The sequence below is a fragment of the Belonocnema kinseyi genome, chromosome 10, assembly GCF_010883055.1.
Source record: "Belonocnema kinseyi isolate 2016_QV_RU_SX_M_011 chromosome 10, B_treatae_v1, whole genome shotgun sequence".
In the NCBI taxonomy this organism is placed as follows: domain Eukaryota; kingdom Metazoa; phylum Arthropoda; class Insecta; order Hymenoptera; family Cynipidae; genus Belonocnema; species Belonocnema kinseyi.
In genome coordinates this window covers 113,628,506-113,638,695 of record NC_046666.1, presented here as the reverse complement: position 1 = coordinate 113,638,695, position 10,190 = coordinate 113,628,506, and positions in this window count along the sequence as shown.

Genomic DNA, 10,190 nt, shown 5'->3' with positions numbered 1-10,190 from the left:
TGGGACTGACCATCCACCACGGGGAGGGTTCATAAGTGGTTGTCTGACGACCCTTGTATAAAACAAGGTAGCCACCGGAGAAGACAACGTAGGCCTCTGATGTCCATGATCACCAGGTGGAATCCAGTATGCCCCGAAAATCGGTTTTTCGACAATCGACCTCATGTGCAGACTGAACCCAGGATCCCAGAGGTTTTGTTCTGGATTGAAGCTTAGTTTATTTAGGCCACCTCCCAGGGTCCACTTTAATGCTGTCAAAGGACGTCAGCTGATTGCATACTATACATACTGGGTATGTATCATGTAGCCTGTCGTACGAATCTCCCGGTCTGGTGAAATGTTAATTAGGTTAAGCCTTAAATTTCCGAAATGTTTTATTTCATTGTTTATGCACTATTACCGATTGTATTTAAATTTTAATTCTCAAAGAAACTACGAAGTCCAGTCAAGATGTGAGTTGTCTTCTTTTCAAGCTTAATTTGTCTAGTTAATTCCTCCTCAACTTCATAATTTTGATAGTCATTTCTGCCATCTTCTTTCTACACTTACTGTGAGGTGAGATTAATATTCCCCTCTCATGCCTCCTCTCTATTGAGTCAGTCGGGATCAGATAAATGTTCCAAATTTAAAGATTCTTTTTTTTCCAATTGGAATTATAAATATATAGTTCCAGCAGCGTCTTGACAGGCGCCAGACTTTTGATCTGGTATTTTAAAAATAAATTTTATAAATTGTTAAGTCCTATAAAAAATAATTAAAATAAATTTTGGTAGGAGTTTTCATAATTTATGTTTCCTTTGTGAGATGTTTTCATGCATTTTGAATCGTTTGGATCTAAATTTGAATTCTATATTTTCCCACTGTCTTTTTTTATTCATAATATGTCTCCTAAGGGTTTACATGACTTCCATTCCTTATAACCGCTTACATTTTTTAAAGATCCTATCCTTACTATATACAATTATTTTCACCTATTTACATAAAGTCTTATATCTAGTTTCTTATCTCTATTACCTGTGATAGCGCAATTTAGGACTTATTAACATATGAGTGTGCGGGCGAACGAAAGCGTGAGTGCAAACGAGAAAGAGAGAGAGCATGAGAACGCAAACGCAACTTAGTCTACTTATACTATTACATAAACATTACAATTTGCCATTTTTTCACATACATTCATTCTCTCTCATTCACCTCCCTAACCTGGTTTCCCAATTTAAATCTTGCTATTCTGATCCACTTTGTCTTTCCCCATCTTTTTTCTATATACTGTGGTACTCCTTCTTTTCTTATTATCTTATACCATTTATTGGATCTTGATTCCTCAATCATTCCCCACCTTTCTATTAATTGTCTTTCCTTCTCCTTTTTTTCAATTCTTCATAGATTACTCCAGTTCCGTCTCCTATGTTTCTAGCATTAAAAAACCCCTCCTTTCTTCTTATCTCATTATTTTTATCGTCCTCCATCTCCTATCTTCCACCTCAACCAAACACTTTCTCGCTAACACCCCTCCCTTTCCCTCTCTAAGCTTCTTCTTAAATTTCCATGCCCTCTATCCCACTCTAATACTTAATTTATCCCTTTACGCGCCTTTCTCCTATATATTCTGGCGTCCTTCAGTCTATCCCTAGTGTCCACGTTATATACCTTTCTTGTAAACTCTCAATATCTTTTCTTTATTTGCATCCCCATATCTACTCCATATCTCTTTCACTACCCCTGCTGCTTTTTTTATCCTTTCTCTTATATGAGGTCTATGATGTCCTTCCTTCCCCCTCCTTTTCTAAACCTCATTATATTTTTGGTTTCTACATTTAATTTAGCTATTTCTCATCTAAGTATTTCTCTAATTGTTTTCTCTAATTGTTATTACTTTTTCTCCCTCTAATTTTACTGTTAGGGGAAAATGATCCAAATAAATATAATCAACTACCTCTATTTTCTTGGTCTTCTCTTTTACCTCATCGTCCAATATTATGTAATCAATTACCTTTCCCCTTTCACCTCTTGAGCGTGTATATTCTCTTTTCTCACCTCCCTATATATTTCCGTTAAAGATAAACCATCTCAACTCCTCTAAGCTCTTTAACAACTTTTTTCCCTCCCCATTTAGTACCTTATCTTTGGATTTTCTTTTTCTCTTTTCTCCCTATTCCTTTCCTTTTGTATCTCCTCTTCTCGCAATGAAATCCCCACCTTTAATAAGCCTAATCTCTTCTTTATTGTCTTGAATAATTTCTTTCATCTCCTCTGCTTTCTCCTGTATATAACCGTTCACATAAATCCCCACTACCTTCCACTTCTCTGCTCCCATCTTTAACTCTTGTACTATTAATCCTTCTTTTTGCTTTTTCCTCTCTTTTTTATCTTTTGCTGTTATACAATCGTTCCTGACTCCCATCGCTATTTCTCCCATTGCTCTGCCCTTTCTATTCTTCCTGTTTGCATTTTAAACTTGCTATTTGTAACCTCTTTTTAAACTACCCCTTACTCTTTCCCATCCATTTTTACCTAGCCACGTCTCCATCTTTATGAATACATCCCATTGTGTCAAATTTCTGATAAACTACCGATCCTTTCTCTCCAATCTTGCTATATTCCAGTAATATATCTTCCATTCTTCCATACTGTCGTTTCTCGTCTCTTTTTCCTTCTTACATCCCGTTCCTACCTCACCTAGTCTCCCTGCACCTCATTTCTTACTATGTCTTCCCTTTCTTCATCCCAATCCCACCATACTCATTTCAAATCATCCTCTATTCTCTCTGGGCTTCCATATAATAACCTCTTCTTTGTCATCACTTCCCTCTTATGTTCCCATTTCATTAGCCCTACCAGAACCATTCTCTCCCCTCTTTTCTCTTCCCTTCCAACACTTCTCACTTCCTCTATTTTAAGCTTAGCATCAATCCTTCTTAGTACTTCTTCCACTCCTTTCTTCAGCTCCTACCCCTCTAACATTATACCCTTTATGAATATGTTTCTTTTTCTTTCGGTCCTCTCTTTCCTTTCCATTCATTGTTATATTTTTCTCACTCAATGGTTTTAAATCTAATTTTTTTCTAAATACCAATTTCAGATGAAGGAAAACAACATAAACTTAATTTGTTGAAATATTGTATATATTTGTAATTCAATGCCAAACGCGAGTGTAACTTAAAATTGTTAAAAAATTATGAATTTCATTTCAAAGCTAAAAATGTTGTGATAGAAACGCTTATTTCTGATAAAAAGCTTTAACAGAGTCCAAAATTTTTCAAATTTGTAATATTTCTTTTTTTCAATAAAAATGATTGAATTTGGCTGAAACAACCAATTTCAGGTGAAGCACAAGAACATCACCTAACTTTGTTTAAAAATTGTAAATATTTAATATTCAATTTCAAACGCGAATGTAACTTAAAATTGTTAAAAAATTATGAATCTTCATTAAAAAGTAATAATGCGATAATAAAAATGTTTATCTCCGAAGAAAAAAAACAGAATCCAAAATTGTTGAAATTGGTAAATTCTATTGTATAAAACAAAAGTCATTGGATTAAAATCTAATTATTTTTATTTAAAAGTACCAATTTCAGGTGAAACACAACAGCACGACTTAAATTTGTTAAAAAATTGTTAAAATTGTTAAAAATTATGAAGCTTCTTTAAAAACTAATCATTAGTTATAAAAATGTTTGTTTCCGGTAAAAAACTTTAACATAATTCAAAATTGTTCAAATTTGTTAATTCTATTATTTAAAATAAAAGTCATTATATTCAAATCCAATTATTTTTGTTTAAAAGTACCAATTTCTGGTGAAACACAACCACATAACCTAAATTTGTTGAAAAATTGTTAATATTTAATACTCAATGTCCAGCGCGCGTGTAAGTTACAATTGTAAAGACATTATTAATCTTCTTTTACAATTTATAATTTTGTAATAAAATTTTTTATTTCCAACGAAAAACATAAACAGAATTCAAAATTGTTCAAATTTGTAAAATATATTATTTAAAATAAAAATCATTGTATTTAAATCGAATTATTTTTTTCAAATTACCAATTTCAGGTGAAGCAGAACATCACCTTACTTTGTTTAAAAATTATAAATATTTAATATTTCATTTCAAACGCGAATGTAACTTAAAATTGTTAAAAGATTATGAATTTTCTTTAAAAGCAAATAAGTAATAAAAAAATTAATTGCCGTTAAAGAAACTTGAACAGAATGCAAACTTTGAAGGTCGATCTTACGACATTTCAGATCTACTAGTCGAGAATATGCAAATTTCGATCATGTTTATTAGACAACAAACAAACTAGCCTTCGTTCCGCAACGCCGGACCTCATCAGGATACATAATCGAAAGCAAAAACCATAACTGGATCCTAACAGAATTTTTTAAAAACAATTTAGTATCTAAAAATGTACCACAGGAAGAAGAAAACATTAATGTGGTACTTACGATGAGAGAGGTTAAACAATATTTTTCATTTTAAACGATGGTTAACACTGTGTTAATAACGAGTCAAAAAAGGTAAAATTTAGCGTTTTGAGAAAAGTTAATATTAAAGTTAACCGTTCACTCTTGGACACGCAGTGCATAGTTATTGTAAACATTTTGAATCACAGTAGGCAGCACTCTGTTATATCATGACAGCATGTCCAAGAGTGCAGATATGCATTGTACCGTTCACAAACCAACTTGAAACTATCAGTCATGTGTTCTAAATGACAGAGAGCGGTAAATTTAAAAACTCAAAAGTAACATAAATAAAACTAATTAGTGGCTTATATAAGACAACTATATATGTCGCTAAGAAAATCGGTGTCTTTACGCTTGTTAACAGAATTTCTATGTTTAGTTATTTGAAACATTTCTTTAAGATTACGTTTTTTGTAATTACTTTCAGTAGTCAATATCCTAGCATTAGAAAAGTCAAAGTTATGATCGAAAGTATGAGAGTGAACGACCAGTGCTGTACCTCTAGAATCTTTTCTACAATCATTTTTATGTTCTCTAATTCTGCCCTTAAAAAAACGTTCAGTCTGGCCAATGTAAACGCAACGACGTTCACACGGAAGAAGATAAACAATATTTGTTTTGTAATCTGTAGCAACTTTATTTTTATTTTTAGAGAAACAATGGAACGGGTTCTTCTCGTATTAAAAAACAACTGAAATATTAAATTCTTTGAAAAATCTTTTGTAAAAGCTAGTAAGACTGTTTATAAAAGGAAGAACAATGAGTTTATTCCAATCCAACGTTTGATCCATGATTTGAATCGTGGCTGACAAATTTCTGTTTTTTAAAACAACCAATCTTTTATCGATATATTTTTTTGTAAAATTTTTCAGATAATTATTAATTTTTAAAGTTTTTTTCTAAAATATGGAAGTTTTGTGATTGGAATTTAATGTGTGAAAGTTTGATAGCCCTATCCACAAGACTATAGATGACTGAGATTTTGTCTTTTATAGAAATATTAGAATGAAAATTGACATACCTTCCTGACCATGTTGGTTTTCGGTACCAATTAGTTATTAAACTAATATTTTCTTTGTAAATAGTGATGTCAAGGAAATTACTTCTGTTATTATTTTCAGTTTCAATTGTAAATTTCAATCTAGGGCGATGAGTTAAATTTAGACAAAATTTCATTGATTTTATTTTCAGAAATGCATGTCAAAATATCATCAACGTACCTAAAAAAGAAAATAGGTTTAAAAGAAAATTTAGGAATAATAGTGTTTTCCAAACATTCCATTACAAGGTCAGAAATTATGCTTGAATGTAAAATTCGTTTTGCAACTTATAATATGCATTGTCAAGACAAAATTCAGAATTAAAAATTCAAAATGTTCATAATAACTATGCACTGCGTGTCCAAGAGTGAACGGTTAACTTTAATATTAACTTTTCTAAAAATTCTTAAGATTGCCTTTTTTGACTCGTTATTAAAACAGTGTTAACCATCTTCTAAAATGAAAAATATTGTTTAACCTCTCTCATCGTAAGTACCACATTATTGTTTTCTTCTTCCTGTGGTACATTTTTGATACTAAATTGTTTTTAAAAAATTCTGTTAGGATCCAGTTATGGGATTTGCTTTCGATTATGTATCCTGATGAGGTCCGGCGTTGCGGGACGAAAGCTAGTTTGTTTGTTGTCTAATAAACATGAGTGAAATATGGATATTCTCGACTAGTAGATCAAAAATGTCGTAAGATCGACCTTCAAAATTTATCACTCTAATCAACAACCTAACATCTCAAGTATAGAATGCAAAATTGTTAAGATTTGTAAATTCTATTTTTTTCAATAAAAATAATTTCATTTAAATCTGATAATTTTCTTTTGAATACCAATTTCAGTTGAAACATAACAACTTAACCTATATTTGTTCAAAAATTGTAAATATTTCATGTTCAAGGCCAGATACGAATGTAACTTAAAATTGTGAAAAAATTGGAAATATTCTGTAAAAAGTAATAATGCGATAATAAAAATGTTTATTTCCGATAAAAAACTATAAACAGAATCAAAACTTGTCCAAATTTGTAAACTATATTATTTAAAATAAAATTCATAGTATTTAAATCTAATTATTTTTTTAACATTACCAATTTCAGGTGAATCGCAACATCACCTAACTATGTTTAAAAATTTTTAATATTTAATACTCCACATCAAATGCGAATGTAACTTAAAATTGTTAAAAGATTGTGAATCTTCTTTGAGAACAAATAAGTAATGAAAAATTTAATTCCGTTAAAAAACTTGAGCAGAATGCAAAATTGTTCAAATTTGTTAATTCTATTTTTTTAGTCAAAATAATTGGATTTAAATCTAATTATTTTTGTTTAAAAATACCAATTTCAGGTGGCTTCCGTCAAGTGGTGGTTTTTTAGCTTTATTGAAGGGAATAAGGGTGTGTGGATGCAGGAAGGGCAGAGAATTCGGAGATCGAGTGTAAAGGAAGAAAAATAGTTGCTTGGTAAGGGGGTTAAGAGGTATGCGGTTAAGGTGGGAAACATTATGGTGCTTTGGGTAAGGTAGGATGCCAATGACGCAAAGTTCACAAACTGATGCCAGAGGGCAACAATTACTGGACCAACATACAGAACAGTAAGCAGTAATTGCAACAATAGCTGGCGTTGGAATAAGCTTGCGCAGTGACTCAGGTACGGGCAGTCAACGTGGAAGACCTTCAAACCTACAGCGCTTCAACAAGCTAGATAGCGCGAGTTCAAACAGGAGTCTGGACAAATGCCAAAAAAAGGCAAGCGCAACTAGCTGGGAAGGGGAGGATAAAAGAAAAAGAGAGGCAGGGGGCGATGATTTAGAAAGCGAAAGGATAACAATGTACAGAGAGTGATGTGGATAAAGAAATAAGAAGAAGTAAGGAAAAGCAAGGGAGTAGGGCAGAGCCAGACAGGTAATCCTGAAAAAGGAAAGTACAAAGAAAAAATCGGTTTAAATATTGTGGAAAATGCATTTTTATGGTAAGAGAAAACGAAAGCCCTGAAAGATCGATCATTTGTAGAGTTAGTATTATTCTTGTTTATATTACGTAATGCGAAATAGTAGAATATGAACAGTAGTTAGGTTAGACTAAGGATGGAATTGTAAATATATATACAGGGAGTGGAGTCCCTCAAACCCGTAAAAGGGAGAGATTAAATACATACATACCAATTTCATGGACTTCCGTTTCCGGCATGAAAGTGAAAGGCAGTGGATTGTGGAAGTGTGTAGAAGGGTGTGGAAGTGAGAGATTAATTGAGGGATTGGAAATTTGTGACAGGGTGGAAGGACTGGGTTGATAGAGTTGATAGCAGTTGGGTTAGGTAGCTACAGAGAAAGGCGAGACAGGTATCAGACCGCGACGATAGATAGAGGGAGCGAAGGATAGAAGGCGGGATCGTTTGTATTGGATTCATGGCTAGCGGTGCGAGTTTCATCGCGGAAAAAACGAACGACACAGACTAGGAGCAAAATAAAAAGGCAAAATTTGTGCATCCAAAAATGATCTACAAAATTGTTTACTAATTATTTTTTTGATTGAATGCGTAGTTTTTCTTTTAATCATGAAAAATAACATTGACAATAAAAAATGAAATCATTAGAAAAATTATGCAAAATACAAAAACACAATAAATGACAAAAAATATCCGCAAATTTGTAATTAACATTTGTTAATAGGATACATTCAAAATAAAAATACATTCATAATAAAAATATTTCCTAAAATCACGTATACACTGCCCTTTTGACCCCATAAGGTACCACTTATGATCAGTTCCTATTGTAAACATATATCATTCACTTTCGTAAATAATAATTATTATTATTTACTGATAGATATGACTGGAATGAAAACATTGATATATTTCTCTTTTTACTCTTTGAATGGGATTGTTTCTATAAATAATTTTAAGTTACTACAAGAATATATCATACATTTTTAATAACGCAAGAAAAATTAGAATGAAGGAATAAATATAATTTTATGTAATAATATATAATTCAATTCTTTTAAATGATAAATAAATACAAACATTAGTTTTTATTGACAAGTGGATTATTTACTATCCAAACAAACATGTTAATACAAAAAAGTTCAGTATAAGAGTGGAAAGTAATAGGAAAAAATGAAAAAGGTAAAATAGGAAACAAATATCGTATCAGGAGTTCCCAAACAATAAAAGTTTGTTTCGTATTTTCGTTACGTTTATTACACCCAATTTGTCCTCTTTTCGCAGCAACGTCTGCGAAACCGTGCTGAACTACTCCGTAAAAGGGGCTATGTAAGCGGAACGCCTACTCTACCACAGCTAGAACAAGCCGGCAACAAAGAAAGAGAGGCGACACTAAGACCAACCGCGGGCTGGCATCCAATAGATGAAGAGCGATGCTTTACGACCCGGAGAAACATAAACACCAAGGTTTCTCTCAAGCCTAAAGATCTGGCTGAAATGGATGACGAGCTTCGTGGACATTTTTCCAGTGAATTCAACCTCTGGGCTATCAATTATTGTGTGTATAATGCAGCGAGAGCTTTGGCCGATGCGAACCGTAAAACAAAACCAACGGTTGATCATAAGACCAAAAGACGAATGCATCAACTTACCATAAAGATAGGCTGGGAAAGACAGTATGCGTCCCGCATTCAATGTGTGATTGACAACATCACATCTAGCAGGAATTTTACCGCCAAGGTTCGAAAGTTCCCGCGCGAACTCCGGACCCGTTATCACACACTTAACAAGTCAAAGCTGCTGACCATCAGGAAGCATATTGTTGAGAGAATACGGATACTATCTGACGCTAAGAGAAGTCTAGAGCGGAGGGAGAGGTGGGTCAGAAAGAATCAGCAGTTTCCATCACTACCGAGGAGGTGAAAAATGTATTAAGAGGGATGAAGAACTATTCCGCACCGGGACCAGATTGTATCAAAACCTTCTGGTGGAAGAAGTTTTCTTCAACCCACCAGCATTTGGCCCGTATTTTCACCTCATATTTGAAGTCGGAAGAGCCAATTCCAGAGTGGTTCGTGGGAGGGCGCACAATACTCCTGCCGAAAATAGCCAACTTAGCAGACCCGAAGAACTACAGGCCAATAACTTGTCTGAACACGCTTTATAAGATATTCACAGCTATCCTAAATGATAGGATTGTTCGGGCAATTGAACCTGTGTGGCAAGAAATGTATGAACAACGAGGCTCAAAGAAAGGCGTAGCCGGATGTCGGGAGAACCTGCTCATCGATAGATGTGTCTGCAAAGATGCAGCATTCTACCAGCGTGACCTATCGATGGCCTGGATTGATTATCGGAAAGCTTTCGATTCGACGTCCCATAGACTTATCATCTGTCTTTAGGAAATCTTAAAGGTTCATCCGCAAATAGTTGGGTGCATAGAGAGATTGATGCCACTTTGGAAAACCAGATCTACTATCTCATCTGGCAAAAATCGTGTGACAACTAACAAGGTCACGTTTCAGAGGTGTCTTTCAGGGCGACACCATGAGCCCACTTCTCTTTTGCCTTACATTATTGCCACTATCTCGAGCACTGCGCCATTCTGACGGGTACTTGTGCAACTGCATCTAGCTCTGGGGATTGTCGAACGATATACTAAGGAAATTGGAATGGAATTTGGGTTAGACAAATTCGCCAAGGTTTATTTGAAGCGAGGAAA